Here is a 23,857-nt window from a genome sequence, read left to right on the forward strand (position 1 = left end):
ATGGCTACTGACCCTTCATCCACTATAGTGTAGCCCAATACCCACAGTGCCCCTGGATTACCTGTGAAGATCCATCAATGTACAATCGTTTCCCTCCTTGGAGTGGTTGATCAATTAGGTCCTCTCTTACTTTAGTTTGATAGTTTATAACCTCTAGGCAATTATGTATTAATTCCTCACCTGGTTCTCCATACAAAAACTGGGCAGGGTTGAGTTGGTTACTCACAATTAGCTCTAAATCATTATCTATTGAGATGGTATCATGGCACTTGGGAATTGGTGAGCCATTTCTCAGCCTTTTGGCTTAGGAGACTTCTGAGTGTGGGGTATGTATTTTCAATTTTCCCCCACAGGTTAATTTTTCACATTCTTTTGAGTAGGGTTGTTGCTGCCACCACCTGAATGCAGGTTGGCCACCTCTGGCTGACAGGGTCTTGCAGTTCTGATAAATAAGCCACTGATTTCCTAGATTCTCCCCAGTCTTGGGCTAATACTCCATGTGCTACTCTTTTTTCTATATCTACAAACAGATAGAAGGGTTTGTCTAAGGCAGGAAGACTCAATGCTGTGTACTGGTTAATTTTTGCTTTAAAGCTTCAAGCTTTTGCTCATCTTCTTTCTTTCTCTTCTGACTTTTCATACAAGAACTGGATGGCCTTTGTGTATCCTTCAATCCATAGCCTACAATATCCCAAGAAACCTAGAAACCTTCTAACTTGGCTCTTAGTTTTAGGCCATGGAAGTGAGACTATCCCCATAATTCTCTTAGGGTTCAGTTCCCGGCTCCCTTGACAAACCACATGTCCTTGGTATTTTACTTTTCTCTCTACAAATTGGAGTTTCCCTTTTGATACCCAAGGTTCTTGGTCTCCTAATGCTTTTTCTCTTTAAGCCAGGTCTTACAAACTCTCAGAGATAAGCATTATACCCTTGATAGCTCAGCTACCTCAGGTGGCATAAAATAAGCAGAATGGCTCCTGTGACAGTGTTGGAAACAAAAGGTTTTAATAAAAGGCAAAAATAGAAAAGGTCTTTACAGAAAAACAGGGCAAGAGGTTCTTGCTCCTGCTAAAACACTTCACAACAGCGATTACTTCTTTTGTTCTTTTCTTTTTCTAGTGAATTGCTTAGGCGGGACTTTTTGGCTCCTGTCCAATTAGCTATCCTTAAGTCTGAGGTGAAGTTCCCAAGGTCCTATGAGGTGTCTTTCAACCAAATTGAGGAGAGAAACTTCTGGGCTTTTTTCCTTTTTAAGGGGACAATGGGTAATTTGTTTACTCTGTCAACAGAGGGACACATTCCTACAGTCTCCCACAAAATTTAACAATGCTGTGGTGGATACCTAAACTTCTTTTTCTTCCCATCCTGAGAGAAGCAAATTATCTACATATTGGATAAGTTTTCTCAGGTTGGAAGGGAGAACAGTTGTAGTACTTCTAGTACTTAACTGAATAGGTTTGGGGATTCAGGGAACCCTAGGGGTAACCTAGTCCATGGAAACTGTTGCTTTCTCCCTGAATCAGGGTCCTCCCATTCAAAGGCAAATATATCTCTACGTTCATCTGCTAGTGGGCAAGCCCAAAAAGCATCAAACATCTTTTAGGTCTGTCACACTAAACCACTGGTGAACTGGGGGGATATTACTCGGTAGTGTATAGGGGTTAAGAACTACTGTTGTTTGATTCACTGTTGTTTGATTCACTGCTGCCAAGTCTTACAGGACAAGCCTGTAAGTCCCTTCTGACTTCTTTACTGGCAATATGGGTGTATTATGGGGGACATACATGGTTCTAAGGTCCCCTTCTTGAGTAGGTCCTGGATCACTGGCTGCAGTACTCATCTCCCTTCCAGGGAGAGTGGGTATTGTCATACCCAAACTGGATGGTTTTCATTAACTATTTTTACCTATTATAATAAATTAATTTACCTTGATTTTTTGGTTTTGCTCATACCATTTTATGAATTTTTTAAATCTTCTTAATTGGAGAAGCTTAAATACCATTGTCTCTTTCTCTGAGAGTAATCCAATGTCCAACTGCACCTGTAAATCCCATCCTAATAAATTGAACCCTGCTTCTGGAACTAATAGGACATCCTCAATCCTTATTTTATTTGTCCCTTATAACTGAGACTTTGAACTCTTCCCCTTTTGCACGTACTGCTTGCACAGTATCCTGAACCTTTTTGCACTCCTTTGGAATTCTACAATCACAAGTTCTTTCAGCTGCTGTGTCTACTGAGAGTTCAAATTCTTCCTCCTGGGACCTATTTTTAAAGTTATCAAGGGCCCCTGGTGGTATTCTGTCCCCAGGAGGTAGAGCCCCTGACACCCCTAATCTTCCACTTCTCCTTTTTGCTCAGTCTCATGAACCCTTAGGTCCTTTTCCCTCTGGGGGCAATTTGTTCTGATATACCCATTCTCTTTACAGTAAAAGCAAACTGGTCCTAGGTTCCCCTATTTCCCAAACTCTCCTTTTTGTGTCCAGTCCCAAGGAGCTGCATCCCCCCTCCATCTATCTTCTCACATTTGGGGTTCCTCTCCCTTACATGGGTTGTTCTTTATGTGCTGGTTTCCTTCCCTAATGGCAGTTACCATTACCTTGGCTTTTGCCTTGGCCTTCTCTTTGTCCCTCTTTCTATACACCTTCTTTGCCTCTCTTAAAATATCTTCTAATTCCCTTTCTTGCCAACCATGTAACTTAACTTTCTCTGTATATCTGGCCAAGTGTGAGTGATGAAATTTATCTTTAGTAAGATCTGTCCGGCCACTTTATCAGGGTCAACCCCTGAATATTGCCTAATATTTCTCCTCAGTCTTTCTAGACACTCTGTTGGGTTTTTTTTCCCTCTTTTGCTGCTCATCAAAAACCTTATGAGCATTTTGATTTCAGAGAGCTGCCTCTTTGATACCTCTTATAATTAATGTTCGATACTCTTCTATGTCTTGCCTTCCCCCAGTGCTGTTGTGGTCCCAGTTGGGGCACACTGTGAGCATTTTCAGGTTCCTAGGAAGTCCTTGCACATGCTCCCTATTTCAATATCTGTATCCCAGCTGCCCAGATCACTTGTCTTTCCTCTGGTGTGAATAACATGGTCATTATTGATTGCATCTCTTCCCATATATAAATATTGGGCCCCAGAAACTGGTCTAACTGTTCCACTAATTCAATGAGGTCCTTCAGTAATCCTTTTAATTCTTTCTTGAACATTCTTATGTCAGAGGAACTGAGAGGTACAGTTACAAATCCAGTTCCTCCCTGCACCCCACCCAGTGGTACTTCCCTCTGGGGATATAATCCTTCTGCTTAGTTCCCATCTCCCGATCTGCTTTCTGCTCATTGTTCCACTCTGTTTCTGGTGTTTTGGCTATGCCTGTCAGGGCGCAGAGGAGGTGCAGTTGGAGCTGCTGGAGGTGCAGGGGGCAAGTGCTTGTAGGGGACAAGTGTTCTAATGGGTCCCATTCTTTATTTTTTAATACCTTAAACACGCTCATTTTTGAGCAGGCAGCGTAGTCACTCTCTTCCTGATTGAATGACTTCTTAGCTCTTACATAGATATTTAAAGCCCAACATATCCATCCTTTGTCCAATCCATATCTCGGCCAGTGTACATAATCGCTCCTAATTTCCCTTCTGGTCCATTCTGCCATGCACTACTGAATCATTTTGAGCTCATCCTTATCTCTGCTATTGGAGTCATATTTCCACTGGGCTAGTTTCCTTGCTAGTAGGTTATTTTGGGGGTATACCTATTGGAACCTCCTCACTTCCTCCTTCTTCCTCAGGGGATTCCCTACTTGTTCCCAGTCCCATCTTGACAGGTAACCACAGGCCCTCCTAATAAGGCCCGCCTTCCTAAGAAGGGAAAAGGAAAGGAGGGGGGAAAAAAGGAAACAAGGAAAGGAGGAAAGAGAAGGAAAGGGAAGAGAGAAAAAACTTTACTTCTCTTCTGAAAAGTAAAAAAAAATCTATGATCCAGGGACTTCTATATCACTGGATTGGTCCCTGCCATTCCTCTCCTCCTTGGTTCAATGCTCTGGTCCCAAGGTTGGACTCCGCTCACCATCTGGCCTGGCTCCGCTGGGCTGCAACATTGCTCCCGGCCATATCTGGCTTCTGCTGCGGCCCCACCCTGCCTGGCTCCGCTCTGCTGCAGCCTCGTCCCACTCCGAGCACAGTGAAGACCCTTTAATTTTGTTACAATGCATTATATATTTTTCTTTGCTGTGCATCTTAATGCATAATCAAGCAATCAATACCTTTACTATTACCTACAGCTTATCATAACTACCATCATTACCATATTATGGTTAATATTATCCAATCACATGAGTTAATATGTTACAGTTTAAGCTTGAAGTTATTCTTCAGTTTTCTTGCAGTGGAAAATTCTTAAACCTTTTTTCTACTTACCACATTGATATGTCTTGTTTGCCTGTGGTACCTTTGCTCTAAGTCCTTAAATCTCTCTCCAACTCGACATACCCTTTGCTTTCTTAGTTGTCCAGTAAGACTGGCTCAGCAAATCTCAATTTACACATCTATTATTCTTCTATATCAAAACTTGCTTCCATCTCTATTTTGTTGTCAGGTTCTACATTCAGAGAGCTTTCTGCCAGGCATGTGTATCTGTTAAACTTTCTTGCCAAACTTTTATCCTTCTCAACAGGCTGAGAAACCCACTGTGGCTCCCTGCCCTGATACAAGTACGGTCTTCCCTGATGGGCAAACCCTGCTGCAAACCCTTCAGCAGCTGCCCCGCTCCCAAGTCCCTACAAATTCTTCAATCTCACATGTAGTGCCAGCCATGGGGTCCTTGTCCATGGAGGACCTGTTTTCTTCTGTACGTGAGTCCTGCCATTTTTTCCTTCCAACTGTCCAATACCCTGAAGCTTCAACAGCCAAAGACTGGTCCCATGTATTATGTCTTTGAAGCTGACACCAGAATTACAATCAGGCCAAAAATAGAGTGATGGTAATGAGACATTAATTTTCAAGAATTAAAAATTTTTGGAAAGTTAAGATGATAGTTAAATTAGATGTTGCTGAGTTAGCAGAAGTAGGTAAATAGGCTTTGTTCATAGTTAACAGTAGACGAATCTTAGATAGGGTATCCAGGATCTATTAACTCATTGCTTGTCAACTTTATGTTTGGGTAGCTGTGCTTATCATGAAAAAAAGAATATGAGAAACAGATTTCAAGAACACAAAAACAGTTGCAGACTTCCCATACTTAAGGAATCCATTGAACACAGGAAAACTACAAAAATTCAGTTGTCATGTATGCATTGGAAAGATAGAAGGGTCAGAACGAGGAAGACTTATTTTACTTCCTCATTTTGGAGATTCCTCCCCAAAATGGGCCCCTGACTCATTTCAGGGAACAAAACTACGCATGTTTAATAGCCTTTTTGCCAATTAGCATATGAAGCGGAGCAGAGGAAGTGACAGAGATATGAATATGCATTCATATTTTCTCTATTCAAGACTTTTGTAAATAAAAACGCTTTGTAATACCTGTGATTTTTGCAGTGCGCATTAGGGAATTATCCCACGTACTGCCCAGCTGTCTCAATAAACATACACTTTCTAACTTTAAACTGTTAGAGAGTTTTTGTCTGTCTCAGTTAGATATTGATATTAGATTGATATTCATATTTTAGTAAATCAATAAGATGGTGCTCACCTTCCCTTCCCCTTTTTTCTTTATCCAGTCTCCTGGTGTCTTTAGGGCTCCAAACTGCAATCACTGGTGGTCCTGGGTGGGTTCAATGGACTCTGCCAAACTTGTGGTGCAGTGCAACTCCTTTGAAAACTCCTAGAGTCATTGGGTTGAGCTTTATATCCTGGAAAGAGCCCCCATTTGTGAGAAATTATACTCACTTTCTGCCTTTTAACCCTTTTGGCCCCTCCAACAGCTTTGTCAATCGACTCCTTCTTCACTGTCCAGTGGTGGAGATCACTTTCTTACATCTTGCTTGGCGGTCAGGTGTTGCCATAGTAACAAGCCGACCCTCCCAAATGCCCTGACTATCCAGGCTATCCCGTGATAGCAATGCAAGGGAAGGAGAAACATAACTATACATCTACAGAACTTCTCTTAACATATACATAATATTAGCACTTTAATTGTGAGAGTCAGACATCACATTACTCATCTATAACAAGATCAAAGTGACAACATTGCATGTTGAAGTACTTTTTATCAGACAATAATTTAACAACATTCTTGGTTCAAAAAATTGAAATCAGTGACATGTCAAGGAATAATGTTTTAGGACTGAAGACTATTTTGGTGATTGCTACTGCAGTGATGATTTCCTGTCTAAAGTCAAAGTGATCAATAACTCCAGTTAGAAAGAAAACCTTTTAGAGGAAAGAGAACTCAAGTTATAGGAACTCACTGCGCTGTTTAAGCAACAATATTTTGTAGATCAAATAAACAAGCTATTCCCAGTCCAGTAATCATAATTCCTCAACTACAGGTCAGGTACAAGAGAAATTAACTTGGCTCAGTATGTGTGTAGCTTTTAGAGCCATTCACACAGCATTATAGAATTATTTTGGCAACACTTATTCCACTCTGGCTCTTCACAGGGCAGTTCACAAAGGAGGATCGAAGACTCACTGTCACTACATAGAGTGCTTTGGAAAACCCCAGGCAGGATTCATCCTGTGTGGTTAGATAGAATCATAAAGTCATTTAGGTTGTAAAAGAACTTCAAGAGCATCAAGTCCAGCCATTCTGCCAGCACTGCCAAGGCCATTAGTGAACCCAGTCCCCAAGTGCCATATTCACACCTCTTTTAAATCCCTCCAGGGATTGTGACTCCACCCATGCCCTGCTCAGCTGGTTCCAATGCCTGACTACCTTTATAGTGGATAAATTTTTCCCAATATCCAATCTAAGCCTTCTCTGGTGCAACTTGAAGCCATCTCCTCTTGTCCAGTCAATTGTTACTTGGGACAGGAAACTGAGTGAGTTCAGATATACAACATCCTCAGCCATTCCCTCATTCACTGAGTGGGTCCCCATATCACAGGAGGAGCTAAGTTTGTTCTAGCAGGACCTGCCTTTCATAAAGTCATGCTGACAGGTGTTTCCTTTCTGCATCAGATGTAATGGAAGGTTTTTATCCATCTCAGCCAATGTCTGTGTGAAATACAGTCATAAATGAGTATGACCTCTGCATGACTACAGCTAATGTGAAATGGCCAAACAAATCTGGTAGTTCAACAAATGGATAAAGCAATGATGTTGTAGTCAGGGTTGGTAAAAGCAATGGTGTCATAGTCAGGGTTGGTACTCAGACCATGGGACTCACTCTGACAAGCCTAATCTGCTCGGGGCTGATGGGGTTATCTGACAAAGAAGGGAATAAGTATCTTTGGTCTAGGACTTGCCAGATAAGCGAAAGGACTTTAAACTAGGTTTAAACTGGGTGTGAGAAGATTCTACATGTGCTTCTGTGCACTAACCTGCTTAAAGTAGGGAGCACTAGCCCTGAATTTCATTGACTGCCACTGGGAATGATTCTCCTGCATTTGCTTTAGCCAAGCATGTCTTTAATGCTTCAAAAATGGGTCATCTAGTTTTTTCCCTCTGATCTCACAGGTTATTTTCTCACCATGCAAATATTGATTTAGAATCAGCATAGTCCTAGTCCTGCTCCCACAGATCTTGCAGAATTATTTAGGAGAAGGGCACATAATGGTTGTTTTGACTACCTCATTCTTAATGTGAAATGACAGTTCTTCTTAATGAGTGTTGTCAAATCACTGGCTTTGCATAAAATGTGCTACTGATATGGAAGGGTATTTATGTCTAGCACCTGAAACAGGATTTTAAGTTTAAAAGCTGTATCTAGATTTCTATATTTAGCTCTTCCTGTTTCAGAGATATTCAAATTGGAAATGCCTATGCTACTATTTTAAATCCTATATAAATCCTATTTCAGGTATTTGCCATTTCAGATTTGGTTGGAGTTATGCAGAAGGCTCTGCATATGAACGGCAGATTGGTTTGGATGCCTCCCACTGAAAAATAGCAATGTAGTTCAATGCATGTTCCACAAAATGTGCAAGGCATAATCATGTCTTAGAGTGCTATTTTCCCATTGTGACTAATGTCCCACTCCAGCCCCCCCACCCCCAACCATCCTTGACAGTGCAAAACACTGCAATTCAAGCATGGAGCTGTACTCACAGATAGAAATGCCAAGAACACTTAGCAACCTATGATTCAGACCACCAGATTCAGATAATGCATTCTGTCCATAAAGAAAACTATGCTTTTAGTGTACTGCTAACATTTTTCTTTCTGAAAGGGAGGATATTTTCAGCATAGGCTTCTCACCTTCTTCAAGATAAGTAGTTCTTTAGAGATGATTATTCCTAGAGCCTTTAACCAGCCCAGCCAGTCCTCAGGGTCAATGAACTCAGACAAAACCACTTCACTTCTTGCTCCTGCATGAGCCATGGAGACCTCAGTTTAGCTGAAGAGTGCTCACCCATTCTTGATCACATACAGCGATCTTTCTTGCAGCAGGGCTGGTTTCTATCTCTGATAGAGGAGAAGCACTTCTAATATTACTGTGAAGCAGGGGATGTCTGAGATGCTTCCTAATATCATTACAACAGGAGGAATCTGCAGAGACCCTGCAAAAAGGACAATTGCATGGAACTTAATGATCACTGTAACACCCTCCTTCTCTGGGGAAATAAATGGATAGAGCTGCAGGTGAAACCCAAGGGAGCCTGGGATATACTTTATGGCAGTAGTTTAGGGAAATCAGCACCCAAAGAAGAGCTGTCAGGGAATCTGTCTCCTGGTTGCAAAGCCTTGTGATATGGCTGGGCATGCTCTGGGACACAAAAAGAGAGAAACAGGGTACCTACTGCCAGCTGTCCTTCTAGCCCTAGAGAAGGAGGGAAGCCAGTCTCTGTTCTTTTCACCACCTGGAATAAGACAGGGCTTCTGCTTGGTTAGGAGCCATAAAACCTATTCTAGTGGTATGTTTTTCTAATTTTTCTACTTTGTGAGGATCTTTCAGAGGTGGACAATGGAAGGACTAGTGGGCTGTGTACACTGGAGGAACAAAAGCCTGTTAAGAAAATTTCCCAGTCTGACTAATGAGATTCTCTGGCTGTCACATTTCGAATGCCAGGGACTTTTACTGCTGGTACTGAGGCCCCTTCACAGCAGTGGCTCCAGGGAGCCCACGGGTGCCTTGCTCCTACACACCCCTCACACACAGGCAGACCAGGTTTCCCATGGCAGAGTCTCAGATGTCTTTTTCCATAAAGCCATTTATTCCTGGTGCAGTCCTGTGGCTGTAGCAGGCACTGTGACATTCTTATTGTCTCTTAGCAGCCCATTGCCTGTTGTTACTTTTAAGAGCAGAAATTCAATACTGCAAATAAGATAGAATGCTCATGACTGTATTTGCAGGTTTTGATATACATTAATTTCATTTAAATGAAAGTTACAAATGCTTAGACTTTAAGCCTGGCAAGGCTGTGATGTCAAACAAGCCTCAAAGGATGCTCATCTCCCTGAGCCAAGGCCAGCCAGCCTTGGCTGCTCCTGCTTGGTGGTATCCAGAGCTATGTGAGGCTAAATTCTAACTTTTAGCTGTTATCTGGGCTTTACATTGGCTAGGAAAATACTAGGAAAATAAATAAAACAACAGCTAAATGAGAGAGTCCTTGGATGCCCTTCCTGCTGCTTCTTTGGCTCTGGCTTCCCTATCCCTTTCTCTGGCTTCTGCCTGTTGTGACTATGCTCAGCCCATCTCACACTTCTCTCTGCTGTCAGGCACTGAAGCATGCTGTTGTATGTGTATTGAAAATTGGGCCATAAGTACAAGTTTCTGTAGAAAGAAAGGCAAGATTTTTCAAAGACTGTGCATGCAAAAATACAAGTTTATTTGTTCAGCAAAATAATGATGTAAGATTGCCCAAATAATCCCTTTGAAATTTTGAGTGTTAATGTGAAAAGTCAGTAAAGCACAAATTAGGTTCATTTATGCAGCAGGAAAGGAGGAGAATTCCTCATAATCTAACCTAAACTCGTATTTTTTTTTTTTTATTTTTTTTTACAGTGATCACCATTCTTTTCTTTCCTTAAGCAATTCTCATTCCCTGCAATTGTGGGCTGCCGGGCTACGGTATGTGGGGCTCCTGTGTGTGTGACACGGTGACAGCAGGTGGCAGCAGGATCCCACCGGCTCCCGGCATTAACCCATTCCCAGGGTACGGGCTGGAAGCAGCAGCAGCCCGGGTAGTTGCGGGTGGCGTGGTGAGAGCTGCGGGGTAGCCCGTACTGCAGAGCGCGCTGAGCTCGTCCTGGCTTGGAGCCAGTGGGAATGTGCGGTGTTCCCGCTGGAGCCGCGCGGACCGGCAGCGCTGGAAGGCGCCAGCTGCTGCTGGCACCGCGCGCGGCATTTCCGGGCGCAGCCTGGCTCGGCTCTTCGCTTTTGTCACCTGGCAAGGCACCAGTGCCACTAGGTGGGGATAAGAGCCTTTTAGGCTGAAGGTAGACAGCACTGGCACAAACAACGGCATCAGGCTGCTGCCTTTATTGTGCCACCTGTAGAGTAGAGAGGGGAGAGCCTGGAGTGGGACTGTCACCCCGAGTGTGGCACTGTCCCCTGGAGAGAGGAGAGGCTCTGTGTGGGACCGTTTGTCACATTCCCACCCAGGGAATCGACGCAGAATCATTCTGTGTTGTAGAGTCGAACTCACGTCAGTGCATCGGGTAGCCAGTGAGATTAGAAATTTGGGAAACCCAGACATTTCCCAGAGGAGGGATAATTCAGTTGGAATTGCAGCCTGCCACCCAGCATGGGAAACGTTCTTCTAGTGATTATTATTAGACCACCATTAATAAATTTACTGTCTTTTGGCAAATGAAAAAAGAGATTTCACTCAAATATTTTTCACTCAAATCTCACCCTGTAAAAAAAAAAAAAAAAAAAAAAAAAAAACACCAAACAAAAAAAACCTGCTGGGAGACTGATGTGAGGACTTTGTTATAAAAGCTCGCTCGACTTCAACTCATAGCTGGGATCCAGGTACTTACTTCCATGGTAGGAACAGAAGTTCACCATGTGGATGTTGTATTTTGACCTTTCTTCTATTTAAAAGATCAATGAAAAGTGTTCAAACTTTGTCTTTTTCAGTCTGCTCAGCCTTGCACTCAGTCATGCTGTTTTAAACAATGCTGCAATCTGTTGCATTGTAAAGCAGCTGTGGAAGGGAATGCTGGGCTTGGAGGGCAAGACTCAATGAACAGAGAAAACAGTACTTTGTAATAAGAAAGACAAGAAATATTATGTTTTGCCCATTGGCAGTGTAACCTTTTTGTAATTAAATTATCAGGTTAAAATAAAGCTCTTTTAATTATTGAAGGACTAGGAGAAAAGTATAGTTATATAAATTACTCATCATGCTATAAATAGTTATTTTAATTCTAAGTGCTGTAACATTTTTCAGGGAACTGTTATTTATTTGCACACCTCAGTGAGAGAGTTTCATTAAGTTTGAAGTTATAACCCCAGATTTGTATGCTGTTTTCTTGCACATAAGTCTGGATTGGTCTGTTTGAACTGTGCAGTTTGGGAATACAAATGAACAAAATAAGCCTTCTTCAAGTTCCTTCTCCAAGTCCCAGCCTGTTAGCAAACTCAGAGAATTTTTTTTTAGGTCTAATACTCTATGTAAATTGAAATTAAAATGGAATGGATACTGTAATTGTATATTCTTATGGCTGTGAGACACAATGAGATCTTTATGTCAGCTGTGAATGTCACAGAACAAATAATGTGCACTGGGAACTATTATGCAGGCTGCCATTTCTCTGGTCTATCCTTTAACTAGAACTGAGTGGGGACAATATGAAATATTCATGTTACTGATATTTTAGAGGGTAATAAGACTTTTTATATTATTTTTTCATTGATCGTTTAGATGGGTTCTCTAGTTATGACAATTTCCAGATATAAAACTTACAGTATCTTCACTTGAATAGAACCAAGTTAACATGTCATACTCTGAAAACTTTATTTTGTGGATCATTTAGAGATGATTATCTTTTATTGATCACCTGGCAGCAAGACCATGCTATAAGTCAGTAAAATGCTGGACGGGCATGCTGTGCTTCCCACCTAACCCATGCTCTGTGGCACTGCTGCTAGCAGCAAGAGGGCTTCCTTTGCAAGTTCCAAGCACTGAAATTAGTGGGTTCCATTCAAACAGTGGCATGTTTATTGTATCAGAATTGAAAATTATTTTCTTTGAAATTTTCTTCCTCTTGTTTCTTCTCCCATTATCTCCAGGAACAATTACATTCATGTCCTGTCAAATCCTAGTGTTGTCTCTGTAAATCAAACTATGGCTTCTTTAGAAATCCATACTATGAAGTATTCTCTTGTCCTCATCTATAATTCCTCTGTATGTACCAGTAACAAAAATCTTTCATCAATATTTCTGTGCACCCATGTTGTGGTATTTCTTCAGATCAGTGCTATTACAATGCAAATTGTAGATATTGAAAATCAGTATACAGAAAATGGTACACAAGGCATGTTATGTTGCAGTCATTTGGGAATTTTAAAACCCTTCACTATCCAAATACAATTAGTTTCATATTTCAAGTAGACACAGAAAAAGCTACTGCCTAGCCTCAGATTATTGATTAGTTCTGCACTACTCTAGATTTTGTGCATTTGATTATGTTTCAATTAGTACTCAGATCTGCCAGCAAAATGTTATATGAATGCTGAGAAACTTCTTATGCTTGCCTTTTCCCATTTCCTTTTTTTCCTTCCCACTTCCTCCTTTTCCCTTTCCCTTTTCTCTTTCCCTTTCCCCTTCTGCTGACTGATGGTTTTCATCAGCTGAGAAGTCATGTGTTCTTTACAACTGTATCACCGATACCCTTTTGAGCATAGCATATTAAGGGACCATTTTCCCAGGCTAGTGAGTGCCTCCCTTCTGAAGTGAGTGAAGCTGATAGTTGAGGTCAGCAAAACGTATACCTGGATTCATATATGCTGCATTTCTGACTCTTACTTTTTTCTCCTGAAAGATGGCAATGGATTTGGTCATGCTCACCTATTTGGACATCCTAGACATAACCTCAGTATACATTTACACAGACTTTTGAACACCTTCTGGCTACTAGAAGGTGTTTTATAACTCAGCTTGCATCCGGCATTTGCTTCAGACCATGACATTCACCACAGAAGTTTTACATTTTAGGGTTGTTCCTTTGAAGCCTTTTGATTCCAACTATCCATTTTTGGCTTTTGAAATCAATTTGATTTCCAAAACCTGGCTGAGCAGATTCTTTTCCTCTGCAACGGTTTCCAACCTCTAATGTATCTGTGTGCCATTGAGTCTGTTATGACATGTGATACTTCCATGCCTTTTTAAATGTCATGTACTGAGCTCATGCCTTAGGTACCTGGCTGTTTTCCCCCTCACATTCCTTAGATCCCTCATCAGCTTTGGCTTGAAGAGTTTTGCACAAGGACCAGTTTCCACACTCCTTAAACAATTTATTCATTGCCTCCAAGGTCAGTAAGCATTACTTTGAGCCAGGCATACTGTGCTATAATTAATATGTTGTAGTGTAATAAGATTGTGTGGTGTATTTTAAGAAACTCTGGAACTACTAGTGACAGAGGGGTTGAATGTGAAAATACTATCCATCACATCTCATTGCTATGAAAAGCAGACTTATTTCAGCATTTCTGTTTGAAATGTATGAGTGCCTCTCTCAAAGGTTTTTAGATGTAAGTATGAATACTCCCAAATAAAAATAAAGCCTTTAAGAGAGAATTCTAATGTAGCCAAAGTTATAAGCAACATTATTGAAAGAAGCTCCAATACAAAAAAACATACAAACAATTACTTCCTGTAGATCAACTGAAGCTGAAACTGGTATTCTGTTCATATGGTCCTTCCACTGCTGAAAAAATGACAACGACTTAGGAGAGAAGTTAAAAGGGAATGCTTTTGAAAATGCTGTCCATAAGCAGTCAGCATCTGCCCCAGTATCTGCCTCAGAACTCTGCACCATGGAAGATTTAATCAGGTTGTAGAATTTCATTTTTAATTAAATTCTCACTGCAAACTTTTGTATGACCCCATTAGAGAAGAATTATATTTTGTGAATTTTATTCATGGAATAAATTGGCCCAGAATTAATTCTTTATTAGCAACTGGAAAAATACTGAGAACATTAAAAAAAATATTGAAAGAGCTGGAACTGATACATTTGCCTTAACAGAGCTGTATTTAAAAGATGTGCACATGAAGAATCCAAGGCATAATGAAGCCTCTTACACACAACATGGAATAAAATATTTATATTATAATCATGCTATTAATAAAACTATGGATCAGCCAGTGCCTGCTGCAACAAAACTCAGTTGAAAGCCTGGTTACTGTTTAGATGGGGCAAAGCAATGTAAGAACTGAAAACCAGATGCACATGGACTAGCTTGGGAATCCCTATGCTGATTTAGCTGTTCAGTTGTGTAATACCCTGAATTTCAAAAAGTCTCCCGTGGCAGCTAGCACTGTCCTTTTCATTTTGGCGTGCAGTGAAGGGCCAGGGAGCAGAGGGAAGGTCTGCAGCCCTGCTGTGCTGCTTCCATCCCTGGTGGATCCTGTGAGTGCTGGGGGTTCTGCAGCGATGTCCTTGTTAGTTGTTGTTGAAGTTAATTCTAAGGCCATCAGAAATAATTTGGCTTGATCAGAGCAGGACAATCTCAGGGACATTGCTGTCAGTTGATGCCCTTGTCAGAGTGCTGCTGTGATACCAAATGGGTTATCTTTGGTCTTGGTCGAGTTTCCAAGTTTTAAAGAAAAAGATAAAAACCCAGGGGGTTTGTGCAGGTGCAAAATGACAGGTAGAAATGAGAGGAACAGTTCAGCTGCACTGAGAACAGATACTGTAGAGCCACATCTTAGATGCAGTCTTAAGGGTAGTTGTATGTCGCTGTTGAGGCAGGACGGGAATGAAGAGACTGACTCAGAAGGCTCTTGAGAGTAAAACTCTGGTTTATTTAAAATACACTGCTCTTTTATACAGAGCTTCGCAAGGACCACATCCATTGGTTCTGAAGTGAAAACAACCTATACTATTGGTTTAGAGTGCTTGATGCACAGTGATAGAACTTAACTATAAACAATGTGGAAAACAAGAGAGATAAAGAATTATTTACATTCTTTCCCAGCTCTTTCCCAGGCTTTTTGCCTGGCTAGAAACTCTCAGTTTCTTTCTTTGACTGAATCTGAGACCCACTGTTGTACAGGAAGATTTAACTAACTAATAGATACTGCTTGGTGGTTTTCCTGTTGCTGTCTTGAGTCCTACTTTCTGATGCACGTATGAGTTCACTTTGAGATCTCTCCTTGTTTGCTGGGAGCAGAAGGGAGGTGTTGTCACAAGTGAAGTGATGTCAGTGGCATGAGCCATTTACCTGTGTGGTCCCCAGTGTTTTGCTCAACACATTACTTGCCAGAAGCCTCTTGATTCCCAGTTCTGCAGCATTTCAAACTTTATCCAGTGCCAGAGTAGGCCAGGCTCCCAGTCTTCCTCCTTGTACAGAGAGGAGGAATACGGGCAGCAGTGCCCCTACTGCTCTGCATGTGCATGGCTGAATTGGATAGTGGTAGGTGGATATTCTCCTCCCAGAACACTCCTGCATTTCTTTGTTGACAGGAGTAGTTTCCTGCAAAGTAGATTACTCAGGCTCAAAATAAGAACAACTGAAAATTATATTGAGACTTTGTTACAAATATGATCTATTGCTGTGAGAAGATTAAGAGCAGGAAACACACAGCCTGCAGCTTTGTTCTGTCAGCCTGCCCAGGCTAAATAAATTTTGCTTGGATTTTATTGGACTAAGTTCTCTTTTCTCTCGCTCTCCCCGTGTCTTTCCCCAAAGACACTGTTACTGGTGGATTGGGCTATTCAGAGAACAGCTGGGAAGTGCTTTAGGTTTAAAAAATTGCTCTTTTTTGCCTGAAAAAAAAAAAAAAAAAAAAAAGAGGAAACCTCATTTAGCCTCCAGGAATTAGGGTGCAGAGCAACCAATAACTCAGTAACAGAAGTGTCATAATGGGAAGGCAGAGTCGGCAGAGTCTATGGAAGTCCCTTGTCTGCTTTTCGGGGGTGTGAGAGGCCCCCTGACTGGACCGGTGTGCATTTCTCTGCTCCATGTGGGATAAAGCAGAACTTGGCCTTTACCTCTTGAATCCAAGTAGGGAGAGTCACAGAATTATAGAAAGGTTTGGGTTGGAAGGGGACTTTTAAAGGGCATATAGTTCCAGACTCCTTGCCACTGTCCTACTGTCCCAGTCTACTCCAAGCCCCATCCAACCTGGCCTTGGACATAGCCAGGGATCCAGGGGCAGCCACAGCTGCTCTGGGCACTCTGTGCCCAGGCCTCCCCACCTCCCAGGGAAGAAATTTTTCCTAATACCTAATACCTAAGAAAAGAAAAAGAAAGAAAAAAATCCATTTCTGTGGAACATTTTTATTTTTTACAAACTAGATCTTCTAACAAGACAAAGAAATAATGTATTTGTTAATTGGCTATGTTGGTAGATATCTGAGAGCAGCAGCAAACCAGAAAAGAGGTAAAATTGAACTGTGAGAAATCCCCTTTCCCAAACAGAAATAAAAATAAATTTCAACACCTACTGGCATCACCCAGCTAATTGCATTTTTAGTAGGAGGAGAGATTTTAAACCTGACCAAAAATAAGATTAAATTACTTTCTTCTTTTTACCCTCTGTCCCAGTCAATTTCTATCAGGTAGTGTTTCTTTCTTTTGCTTTCTGTACTCAATCATTGTTTATTGCTCTAAATTATAATAACTTATGTCTGGACTGTCTCAAAAGTAGTTTGATTTCCATGGTAATTGGATCTGATATTTCAGTAAATTCTTAACCTCCTCTCAGGAATATTTAGGCTCATTGAGAATTTCAGTAAGGGCTGTGAGATGCTCAAGTGAAGTTCAATAATGAGAAGTATAACATTTCTTTTTGATGGCAGTACGTGAGAAAAACTGTGGATGTCAGTGATGCTAATTATATTGCTAAGGGATTGATACTTCTAAAATATTAATAAATATTACTATATTGGAATACTCATACAGAAAACAGCTTCACTCAGGCCTTTAGGGACACCTTGCTACACAGCAAAGCTTTAGTGAAGTCATTAAGAAAACCATTTACAGCTTTCAAAAGAATACATGGGACTGATCCTGCTGTGAACAGCAACTTAAGGTCCACTGTGCAGCTCAGGAGAGTCCCCTCTCATCACACAGCCTTTGACTCACGGCATCATATCAGTGCTTAATGTAGCTGGACTAGAGTATCCTGGGAGATAACAACATAAAGCGTCAGCTGAAGATAAAGTACACAAAGGGTTAAAAAACCAGCAAATGAAACAGCAAGCTGGATTTCAGGCTTTCAGAGGAGTATTATTAATGCAGTAGCTTAATAATTACAATAGTAATGTGAGGTTTTATTTTTACACACATCTATCTGTCTGTCTGTCTGGCTGGCTGTCTGTCTATCTAATCTATCTTTCTTTCTATCTATCTATCTATCTATCTATCTATCTATCTATCTATCTATCTATCTATCTATCTATCTATCATCCCAGGTTAGATTGTCCCAAAATGAATTAAAAGAATGATGATGAGTGTGGTACTTGATGCTGTGCACAGAATACTTAGTCATTGTAGACCAAGTAATCACATCACAATTTACCAGAACAAGTGTCCCTATTTTCAAAAGGATGCAGGTTGGGTTTTTTTTTTTTTTTTGCTTTTTTTTTTTTTTTGGTAATTCTATACACGTCTGGCTGCAAATCTGGAGAGCTAAGGGAAGGTAAGTAGGAAGGACAGACAAGTGCTTGCTAATGGCAGCTATTAGGTGGCTCCAATAAGGTCCTTCAGAGAATCTGTTACTAATTGTCATGTCCAAGGACTTGGAAGCAATTTCAGTGTTTCTGGGTGCTCACAGAAGTGCCTCCTGAGCCAGGGGAGTCAGCTGCATGCAGTGCTGGCCATGGGCACGCTTGTTGGCTTTCCTCGCCTGGTATAGCCGTGGGAGCAGCAGCTGACCTGCTGCTGACCTGCAGGTGTTAAACATCTGCATAAGCCCCCGGGGCTGTGCAGCATGATGGAAAGTCTTTTGCTTCCCACGGACCCCTCAGACTTAATCTGATTGCCCTCTAACAAGCTGCTTCTTGTAATATTTCAGATTTTACTAGGTTCCTGTGAATGTATTTGCAGCGTGGGAAAACAATCTACTGGAACAAATAGCTAAGGTTTTGTAACTGCATTCCAGTCAATAGCAAAATACAGAAATAGGGCATCTTTTTAATGAAACGATTTTGCTTTGAGTGTTCTAAACTTCACTATCAGGCAAAGAAAGTGTTTCAGAGTTTTTCCTCTGTGTTGTTAAAGAGCCCTCTAAAGCTGTAATTCAGTGTGAAAAATTTTACTATGTATCAAGCAGATCTGGAGGATTTTGGCTGTGACAGAGAGGAAATGCTGAACAAAGTGGTTACTGTATATTCTGTTGCCTTAGAGACTGAAACATCTGTATCCATGCAGGCAAGTGATGCAGACGTGGTAAGATTTGACTCCTTACATTCCTCTGTTCATCTGGCTGTCAATGGAAATGTTTTATGGTGTGAATATTCTGGGCTTCTTTAGCATTGTATTTATCTGGTTGTGTGGCATGTCTTGGACTAGGAGGGCTTATTAATTAAAGTCTAACTCTGAAGTCAGGACTTTCCCTAAGAAAACATGCTTTTACATAAATAATTTTTCAAGATGAACTTGGAGGGACTTGAAATGATTGTTGTACTGGTAATAATAGTTGGATTTGTGAAGGCACTTGAGCATATGGGTCTCCTAGAAGACAACTTTGAAGGTAGGATATTAAGAAAATATTTTGTTCTGAAAGCCAGTCGCTGCAGAGGCTTTTACTTTAATCTGTATGTGCATGTGCAGCATTTGAGTATCTGGGGAGCTGAAAGGTAGCTGAAATAACATTATGTACTTTTCTTCTAGGCAAATGAAATGTATTTAAATGTCTATATAGTATTGTAGCTCTCATTACAACTCTGAAAATAAATGTGACATAATCTTAAACCAGTCTTTGTTTATGTTTAAGATTGTTTGAAGAACTTCATTACCAATTTATGTGCTTTAGTATACTGCAACTCACATCCCAAAGCTCTGAATGAAGGGTATACATTTTAGTAAGTTTATAATTATATCCTCTCAATTTGTTCTAATTTCTAGAAGTGTCATGGCTTGGTTTCAGCTATTGCCTGCTATTAACAGAAAATCCAAAAACCTTACTGTACTTACTTGGATGAATGTTTCTGTCATAATCAATTTAGCCCTTTCTCAGAATATTTATCTTTAACAGATCTGCTTCGTCTTGCTCTCTGTTCTCAAGTATGTTTTAAGAAAACATTGCTGATTGAAAGGTAAATATGCTTTGAAGAATATAGTTTGAAGGAGCTGACTGCTAAAGATATCTTAATTCTGGTTTCCTCTCTGATTTACAGACAATGTAATTCATGTAGAAACATACAAATATTAAATGTAAGTAGAAGGGATGAATTTTAGACAGTGAGCCCCATAAATCAAAGCATATCTGTACAGACGTTGTCATTGTTTAATAGGGAGAGTAGATTTACAGTGTGCCCGAATCTGAATATTCCTGAATATTGAACAGCTGGTTTTTTTAAAAACTTGAGAATAATTTTTCATGGTAAGCAAGAAATACACTGTTGTTAAAATAACCTCCAGCTACAATAGGGAGAGAACAATTATTCCTTTCTGCTTCAGAGCTCATGACAGCCTGGAAGAGATGAGTTTGCTGGCTTCATAGTAATTTACCTGACAACATTTGGTAGGTTTGAAGAATCTTGAAGAACTATAAATGGAGGGAAAAAGTTATAAAACTTTAGGTTCTTTGATTGTGTGCTTTATTTTAGTTCTCATGCATGTGTTTGCTTTTCCTACTTCCTGCTGCTTTGAGCATTTTTCCTAACTTTTATCTTTGCATGAATTAAGAGGTACCTAGTGATGACTGATGCAAAGCATTTTGAAGCTGGGGCAGTAATGCAGATTGCATAGCAAGCGCTTTACCTACCAGCTCTGACTTTTCCAGGGCTATTGAAATGATGAAAATGTGCAAGACAGAATGACAATAAAAAAATTCATTTATTTTGGCTTTTGTGAGTCTTCAGATGTCGATGTGCTCCTATCACAGAGAGGTGGTAGATGGTACCTGATGTACAGGTAATTTCCTGTCTCCAGCTCTAGCAAAGTCTATTATGAATTGGTCTATCTGGGCACCTAGATTTTTTGAATCCTTTTATTGTCTGCCTGAATGCATCTAAGGGCAGATTCTATTTAACAACTTGGTTTAAAAAGAATAGAGCATTGAAGAAGGAAGCTTTAGGAGGGGGCAGTTCATGGGTTTAGATAGCTGCTCCTTCCCAGTGCCCAGTCTCCAGTGTACCTGTGAGCTCTACTCATGTCATGAGTAAGGGGGGAAAGGCACATTGCTGACTCCTAAGGAGAGGGAAAGTTTGGGAATATTTGAATACTTCAAAGCAAATCATCATAATATCTAGTTGTATTTCTGATTAAACTTACACTAAAATACTGTGAATTATGCTGAAAAAGGGATGAGGTTAACTTCACATTAATACATTAGAACTTCAGGCAAGCTGGTGTTCAGACTCTGTAGTTTGTATACAATCATAGCTTCCTTACAGCTTCTCCTGCTTCTCCACCCTTTATAAGAACATACAACATACACATACTTTGTGTAGCTCTGGTCCTTGTGGGATCTGCTGCTTCCTTTGCTGTAATGGTGAGGTGAATGAGGTTGTCTGTCAATTGTTTCCAGCAGAGACTGTTGACTGTTTGTTACAATAGGTTAGTTCTTAACATTCACATGATGGTTGTTATACAGAGAAATTATATTTAATATTCTAGTGAGAAAAAAGTTGAGCTACTTTTAAGTTCCCTTATTTTTAATAGTACTGCATAAGGCTGTGAGATTTACAGAGCATGATACTCCATAGAAATCTACACTGTCAGTACAGTGTAAATTCCACAAGCATGTGTTATCCTAAGAAGAAACAAATTTCTCTTGCCAGACTTAACTGAGCAAAGAGAAAACAGGTATCAAGTTAAACATGGAGCTGTAGAAAGTTGTGCTAAACCTCAAGCCCCGCATATGGAGTACTAGCCAGCAATAGCTGGAACAACTGGACCTTGCCTTGGGCCCAGATAACTCCTAGCTCTGCTTTCAGTTTCCCCAGACTGTTGTGGACTTTGTTTATACTGAACAGCTTATAAAAGTACACTGCTAATAAATTCTGTGTTGAAACTATTGTAATTATCATTCAAACTCATCAATACTTTCTACAGAGAGACTTTCAAAGTGACTTCCCAGGACATCCCTCTGGCTGACCTGGCTGTTTTGAGACCCTGGCAGGGGGCTCAGAGACCTTGGCACAAAGTCAAAAACACCTGTGGCTTTGATTTTAGCCCATGGAAAAAACTGCCAGCTTTGTATGAGGGATTACAAGCCACAAGTGTTTGAGTAGTGTAGTAGTTGAATGAACACAGGGTGAAAAAGTAGAATTTTAGGGTTTTAAAACAAGGAATTCAAGGGGACAAGGTGAGGGATTTGGGCATGTCCTAGCCTTCTTCTCTTTCTTCTTGCCCTCTGTGACTTGGTGTGAGGGTAACACTTTTCTATTGGTTTAAGGTAGAGACACACTGTCCAACATAGATGATAGAAACTGGCACATTATTGTAAACATAGTACATGTAGTTTTTAGTATAAAATGGTAACACCACCCTAAGGGGGTAGGAGTCTGTCACAGACTGACCTGCTAAACAGACTACAGCTCCTTGATAAAGCATGTTATAGATAAGAGAAAATAAACAATCTTGAGAAGCCAACCCTACACATTCTGACTTCTTTGGCTGTGCAGGCTGGGAAGCAAGGACTTTTGCATTCTCAGGGTCACCTCGACCTCCAGACCCCTGAGAACTTACAAATGTAGAATATAAAATCTATACATTTTTAAGTGGAGGAAGAGAACTCAAATTACCATAGACAGAAACAGGGAAAACTTCTTGAAATTCTGCACCCTTCCAGCTAACCATGACCAGGCAGTAATAAGTGGGTTCTCTGGAAGATCACAGTCACTAAAAGGAGATGCTAGTGCTAGAGGTCAAGTCCTTGATTCTTGCTGGCCTCTTGCTCTTACTCTAACATTTGTGGAACACCTGGACAGGTGAGCCAGCTGAATCTTTGTGTAGCTGAAAAAGGGCCTCTGTCTAAATGTCATAGAGCACATAGAGCACTCAAACTTATAAACTTATTTGCAAAAACATTAGCTCAAACCATCTGTCAGTAACTGAGCAGAGTGGAGAACATCAGAGTTTTCCTAAATACGTTTTTGTTTCTATCCAAAACTGGTTTTGAAAAACATACCAATATTCACAATAAACCTCAAATACTCCTATGCAATTTCCTATCTCCTCCACTTCTACTAAAATGCAGTGGAGAACAATGCTCAACGCTAGACATTCCTAGGGAAGCCTGCTGTCCTTCAGCTTCAGTCTGTGCTATACAGGGAGTAGGATAAAGGGAAAGAGTCGAGTTTCTCACAGAAGAAAAGCAGAATGATGAGAATATTCTCTTGACAACTACAATTCAAATGTTCATATGCACCTCATAATCTTAGTTTGCACACCTGCATATTAAATCCCATCTTTTTGAGAGGTACTACCATGTAATCTTGAAATTTAACTCTCTGTTCCTCAAATCTCTTATCTCCTTTTCCTTTTCCTCCTTTATTTTCTTGAAGTGTGTGCCTTGTTAAGTCTCTGGCTCACTTCCCATGCCTTGCTTTGCTGTGGTTTAGCTGTTTGGCAGTGTGTGGCTGTTGGACAAGGGTTCCTCAGCAGCACCAGTGGCAGAGCTCTCAGAGCATGGTGATGGCACCACCACCGTGCACCGACTGCATGTGGCCAATGGGGCAGAGCATGTCAGCACCAGCAGGGCTTCTCAGACTGCAGAGCCACTTCCACACAGCGAAACACATGACCATTGCTAGAAATACATGGTCACAGAACAGATTGAAAGGCCCAAGTTTGCAAGATTGAAAGGCCTGAGTTTGTATTTTCTGGTACCCACATTCAGATTTCTCCCTTTGCTACTCCTTTTTCTGGCCCATTTGTGACTGTTTTTTATCTTTAAAAAAATTGATCAGGCCAATGCCCTGGAACGAACTCAGAGAGCTATCCTTGAGTATAAAGGACTGGCTCTGCGTAGACTGAGCCAAACCAGCGGCTTCCAGACTAACAATGAAGACAGCTCTGTGTATACATTTACCCTTGCAAACTGAGACACACCTGCTGTCCTTGAGAAGGTGACAGAGCTGACTGTCTGTCACACACTTGGTGGATGAAAGGAAGTAATTATCAGAACTGTAATGTTTTCTCTGTGTTCTCACAGCAGTCACAGCATGGCTGTGTTCTGTGTCTTTGCTCATAGGTATTAGTACTTGGTGCACACTGACACATGTGACCACAACACACGCCACGATGTGCCTGCAGGAGAGCCTGAGCTTGTGGTCAGCACCTCTGCTTTGGGCTCTACAAAGTTATCACAATTAATCTGGTACTGGGAAGTTTCAGCTGTCATTGATGGACATATTTTGGGGGTCTATGCTTCAATGTGGACTCAGGATGAGCAACTACTCATCTTCCTGT

General features: G+C 40.9%; 1 protein-coding gene across 9 annotated transcripts in view; it reads left to right on the plus strand.

The window, feature by feature from the left end:
* The window catches only part of KCNIP1 (potassium voltage-gated channel interacting protein 1), a 283,696-nt gene that overhangs the window by 148,430 nt on the left and 111,409 nt on the right, over positions 1-23,857 (plus strand). The window contains exon 1 of one of the 9 annotated variants that reach the window (XM_085591076.1): positions 18,395-18,664. The exons of 7 other annotated variants lie outside the window; for them this stretch is intronic. The gene's annotated coding sequence lies outside the window, so the exon portion shown is untranslated. Of the gene's footprint in view, positions 1-18,394; positions 18,665-23,857 lie in introns of those variants that run through there. One more of the 9 variants, XM_077786725.2, reaches the window with a different exon arrangement.

This window comes from Lonchura striata, chromosome 13 (assembly GCF_050655825.1).
Source record: "Lonchura striata isolate lonStrDom1 chromosome 13, ASM5065582v1, whole genome shotgun sequence".
NCBI classification, from domain to species: Eukaryota; Metazoa; Chordata; class Aves; order Passeriformes; family Estrildidae; genus Lonchura; species Lonchura striata.